The sequence below is a fragment of the Lethenteron reissneri genome, chromosome 18, assembly GCF_015708825.2.
Source record: "Lethenteron reissneri isolate LAM-NWPU_2019-01 chromosome 18, ASM1570882v1, whole genome shotgun sequence".
NCBI classification, from domain to species: Eukaryota; Metazoa; Chordata; class Hyperoartia; order Petromyzontiformes; family Petromyzontidae; genus Lethenteron; species Lethenteron reissneri.
Window position 1 is genome coordinate 3,483,404 of NC_083796.1, and position 6,142 is coordinate 3,489,545.

Here is a 6,142-nt window from a genome sequence, read left to right on the forward strand (position 1 = left end):
GGTTACGGGTAGGGTGGTGTGGGCTGCTCATGAGCGCCTCCTCCACCTGGGTACCCAAAAGACCCTCGCCTTGCTCCAGCGTGATTTTTTTTGGCAAGGCATGACAAGGGATGTCACAGATCTGTTGGCATCATGCCCTCGGTGTGCGCAGCGAAAACCACCAGCACGGGAGTCGAACCCGCCTTTGCAGTCTATCAGGGTCTCCAGGGTAAACGAACTTGTCGCGCTGGATATTCTGGGCCCATTCCCCGCCACCCCTAGGGGAAATAGATATTTGTTGACCGGGGTCGAATACTTTACGCGCTGGCCTATGGCCTGGCCCCTGGCCAACCAGTCGGCAGCAGCCATCGTGGAGGCCTTTGTCCAAGGTTATGTCATGGACAAAGGTGCTCCGGAGTGGCTGCTGACCGACCAAGGTAGAAATTTTTCCGGCAAACTCCTCCAACAGGTCTGTGAGCTCCTGGGAACGAAAAAAATTCGTACCTCTCCCTATCACCCGCAAACTGACGGGATGGTCGAGCGTCTGCATCGCACCATCACGTCTATGTTGTCACAGCAGGTTTCGGACTCACAGACCGATTGGGACTTGCAAATTCAAGGGGTCCTGGCAGCATACAGATTGGCCCCCCATGCTGCGACGGGATTTTCACCCTTCTTCCTCATGTATGGCCGCGAACCTGACCCACCTGTTCGGGCGCAGCTGCAGATCCCCGCGCCGCTGGGTAAAACTAAATTGGTCGACCATGTTAAATTCAACCTTGCAAAATTGACTGAGGCACGGGATGCTGCCATGCTAAATTCCGACCGGCGTCAGGAAGCGAATGAGCGCCTCAGACAGGGTCGCGCGCGCGTGCTACAGTGGAAGCCGGGGGACAGGGCATGGCTGCACTGCCCTCAGGTACCACTCGCGACATCCCCTAAACTGGTGCGGCCGTGGCGCGGCCCTGTCGAGGTGGTCGAGGTTTTGCGGCCTCAGTGCGTTCGCATCAAATGGGGGAAGCGCCGGTGGTTTGTGCACCCCTCGAGACTGAAACCATTCGTTGCGGTGCGAGGCCCCACTCCACACACGCGTGGCCAAACATGTGGGGGGTCGGCCGACTCAAAGGGTCCGTCTCTGCTGCTCTCGCCTGACGTGTTGCCGGCTGTCCCGCCCACAGGTGCACCGGGAATGACAGGCTCACGCCCAACCACCCCTATGGGGGATGCCGAGGGTCTCGCGACGTCAAGCACGGACTCACTTCAAAATGGACAGCTGCCACCGGATGGTCCGCCATCCGGGGTTGCCTCGTGTGACGGGCCTGCGGCAAGGACGCGCGCAAAAATGTGCAGACTCTTGTGAAGCATTAAAAATACATTTTTATTTTTATTTTTATTTTTCACGTGTATGGTTGCTGTGCGCTGCGTCGGTGGGGTGCTCCTGCCACATTGTGTTGTGTTGTGTGTGTGCTGGGGGTTCCTTGCTAATTGTATATACGTTGCTCTTACGGAATTCGTATTTATTCAGGGGGGGTGCGTCGGGTTATTTTCCATTCGGGGTTGTTGGTTCTTGTTGTTGTTCTCGTCACGTTATGGTTAAAAGTTGTTTTTTTGAGGCACACGCGGAGGTCAAGGGGTTAATAAAACCTTTATTGAATTTTTTGCAGCCGGGACGGCTGCGAGCTGTACAGGGGGGGGGGGTGATGTAGGGCTGTTACAGAGGGGCTGTATGTGTAGGGCTGTATGCATAGGATCACACGGGTAACAAACACAGTGGGCGGGGCTCCGTGAGTACATGGGGAGGTGCCCGCAACGACGTCCGCACCGGGCGGACTGGGGGGCTGCCCGGGGGGTTGTGATCCTCCGGGGGGTATAAATGGGGATCAGCCGGAGAGCTCGGGGTGGAGTTTAGAGTAAAAGGAGGGAAGACAGAAGATCGACTAGCTAGAGCCCTGGACTCCCCTGGGACGCCGCCCTTGTCAGGGCCGTGCAGGACCGAGCCAGTGGCGTGGTCCCGTGAGCCAGAGTTAGTACTCTGGGACTCCGGGTACCGTAGCCCGACTGACCAGTGTCGGGCCAGATAGCCTCCCCTACCCCATTAGTGGAGGACCAGGAGGTAGGTCAGGGGTAGTTAGTAGAGTATTCCCAGCTATCCGGGTGAGGGGGCCGATACACCCCTCTAGTATCGTATGTCCGCAGTGTGACTACTTGTACGAATAAACACGTGTGCCTTACAACGGTGTCCAAGCGTCATCAACGGTACATCACCTGCATAAACCTTATCAAAACAAGGCTATCATCTGTCGAGGTCGCGACGTATCTGCGGCTTCTTCCAAGACAATCCAGCTCAATGGAAGGCAAACATTACATACTGACCGTACCTGTGAAACTGACAAGAGCTGCCAATACCGCTCATGACCATCACAAAAATGCAGCAATTGCGTTTGTATCTATGGCATACCTAGATGAAATCTGTTCTATGTTTGGAGCAGACGTGTGTGCTTCTACCTCAGCCAAGACGACACGGCTAAAGTGTCACGACGAAGCAGGCGCCTATACTGATGCATCTCGAATATTCGGTGCGTTTGCCAGATCACGATTTTGTTGTTGCGTCTCGCCATAAACTGATCCCATCTGTCTATGCTGCCTGTGCCGTGACTCCAGGAAAGTTAATCGATGCTGTAATATACTCCGGTCCTACGTATATTGCAGTGCGTTCAATGAAACATGGTGGCAGTACAGCTTTTACGCATGGTCATGATATGGAACATCTGCGCTCTAATACAAGTTTCCTGTCATTGATGTGCACAGCCTATGGTGGTCGTGGCGAGTGATGGAGGACCGGACGAGAATCCGAGATTTCCCAAACCGCTACAGATTGCGGCCACTAGATTTGTTGACTGGGATCTGGATGAGTATTTGTCAGACACCTACGCACCTCATTATACAGCCTACAACAGAGTTGAGCGCCGGATAGCTCCACTCAGCCGAGAGCTAGCTGGACTAGTGCTACTTCATGATCACTACGGGTCACATCTCAATGCATCAGGAAAAACAATCGACACGTAGTTGGAAAAGCAGAACTTTGAAAAAGCAGGAGAAAGACTGGCAGAAGTACGGTCCGCAGTCGTATTAGATACGCATGATGTCCATGCAGAATATATTGACCCAGTAGAGCGTGAATCACCCAGTGAACCAGAAGTCAAATGGGTCGCGCGTCACGTCCGGCAGAGTGAATATTTTCTACAGATCACCAAGTGTGATGATTCTGGCTGCAGTCGCCCATGGCGCACCTCATGGAAAATGTTATTTCATGAACGTTTCCTGCCCGGTCGTACTGACACATTCGGCAGCTGGTCTTAGCATTCCTGAGTCAGAATCCGTAAAGGATCAGATGCACTTGCTCAGCGACTAGCTTTTGGATCATCAAAAGTTCATTTGAACGCGTCGTTTGTTCTGCACTGTCCGTCACTTGCACAACCTGAAACTATCAAGCGCACATGTCCTGTGTGAGGCGTTAATCACGCAGCTGGGGCGGGGAGGCGTCAAGTTTTGACAGATTTTTGCGTACCTACTAAATGGATGGCCCCAAATAAAAAATGCCTCCGACCGGTCGGCCAACATAATACAAGAAAGCAATGCACACACGCCCACACACACGCCTGCCAGGTGTAAGCAATGTTTGCTGTATAGCTGAGGAACAACTTTCAAAATGACGATTATTTGGTTTGTAAGATTTTGAGAAGGGGCCGTCCATAAATGACGTCACGCACCTAGGGGGGGAGGGGGGGTCAGACATTTGTGACGATGTGTGACGAGGGGGGGGGGGGTGAGAAATGTGACGTCACATCAAAATGCGCAACTTTAAATAAATATAGACAACACGTTCTACTTAATTAAATAGACTTTTTAATACATGTTTTCTCCTACAACATCAGAGTGCAGCGCCACGTAAAATACGCACTACAATGACAATAGTTTAAAGCGATTTGAAGCATGTTTTATTTTCAAAATGGAAATATGGTTTGGGGGGGGGGCAGAGCTTTGTGACGTCATATTTGAGGGGGGTCTGACATTGTGTGACGCCGTGTGACGAGGGAGGGGGGGGTAAAAAATCGTCAAAAATCGCGTGACGTAATTTATGGACGGCCACCCAACGTTCAAAGGGGAGCTCTTTCCCTTTGTCTCTCGCTCTTTTATTTTCCCTGTTCGAAATGCTCGTCGCTGCAGTGGGCAATGGGCCGTGAGAGATGTGTGACCATACGCTGATCAGTGAAGATGGTGGGAGGAGGGGCGATTGCCCACAACGCCTGAAACCTCTGTCTTTTGCACATGGTGCTCACTCGTCCGAGCACTATCCAGGCCCAACAATCTGCTTATCTTCTGAGATCGGACGATGTTGGGCACATTTCAGGTGATTTATAATCTACATTAATTTCAACTTGTAACGCGCCCCACAGTTGTCTGCTTGCTCTAATCGAGAGAGAACGACTGAGCCGGCGAGAAACCACAGACAAGCGGGAAGGCAACCACGCTCGGTGAGCAGAGTGCCGACATTTGCCCACGCTCTGCGGTCCTCTATATATGAAGGTGTTTTCGGTCCATGAGTATCTACACGTGGGAGGAAACCAAAGCACCTGGAGAAAACCCCTCGTGTGCGAGGGGGCAACACTCTATCCCATAAAGACGACACAGTTGGAGTTGAAATATTTGTTCTACTGCCTTCTCCTGGCAAGCCAGGGCTTGACACCTCCTGATGACTTTACACTGCCGCTTGGGGTTGCCACCACTGAGGTACAAATCAAATATGGGACGTACAGTATGATGGGATTGAGGTCATGACACAACATCGGGGAATTGAGAAAATTCTAGATTTGAAGCTTTCGTGACTGCAAGGATTCATATTCTTAGGTTTTTTCGGTAAAGTCACGTAGGTAAAACATCAAAATTAATAAAAAATAAAATAAAGATCACGACCTTTCGGAGGCAACACAAGTCTCCGTCGGTCCCACCTGATGACGGAGACTCGTGTTGCCTCCGAAACGTCGTGATCTTTATTTTATTTTATTTTTATTAATTTTGATGTTTTACCTACGTGACTTTACCGACAAAACCTAAGAATATGAATTGAGAAAACTCGGTTTAAAAAAAAAAACTCAACGCATTCCTCAACAACACTTCCCTAAAAGAAAAAAATATATAAAATCGGCGACGCTCGTAGCACACGTAAAGACATTGTTTTCAGTGAGGCACGAGCATTATGCTCACCTGGCAAAACCCGAGACCTTTAATAGGCCCTGGAAAGGACTGACGCACTTTGCAGGAAAGGCACCTCGAAATTAGGGCAATCTTGGGAGGGCCGAGACAGCAGGTGGCACATCTATTGGCCACTGCAGCGACGAGAATTTCGAACAGGGAAAATAAAAGAGCGAGAGACAAAGGGAAAGTGCTCCGCATTGAACTTTGGGTGGCCGAGGCATTTCGTGACAAGTGCGAGAGGGACAGAGAGAGAAATCATGCCACACTTGCCACTTTCCATTACAATGTACATCATCTTTTCAAAATCACATCTTGCAAACAAAATAATCGTAATTTTGAAAGTCGTTCCTCAGCTATACTGGGTGACTTTAAAGTAAAATTGCTTAAACTTGGCAGGCGTGTGTGTGTGCATTGATTTCTTGTTTTATGTTGGCCGATCGGTCGGGTACATTTTCTTATATGGGCCAATCCATTTAGTAGGTACGCAAAAATCTGTCAAAATTTGACGCCTCCACCCCTCCCTGTACACACGCGTACTTTTTACCCCCCCTCCCACCTGCGTGACTGACAGCGCAGAACAAATGACGCGTTCAAAGGAACTTTTGATGATCCAAAAGCTTGTTGCTGAGCAAGTGAACTGTCGTGTGCGTGCGTCTGATTTTTTACAGATTCTGGCTCAGGAATGCTAAAGCACATTTTTCAAATGTGGCTGTATCTATAATGTAGACTTATTATAGACTGTCAGTGCACTCACTCAGGTTAAGAACCAGGCTACAGTCTGCATTATAGACTGCCAGTACGCTCACTCAGTTTCATAACCATTGTTACAGTCTACATTATACACTGCCAATACGCTCACCAGCTTAAAAAAACAGGCTACAGTCTACATTATAGACTGCCAGTACAT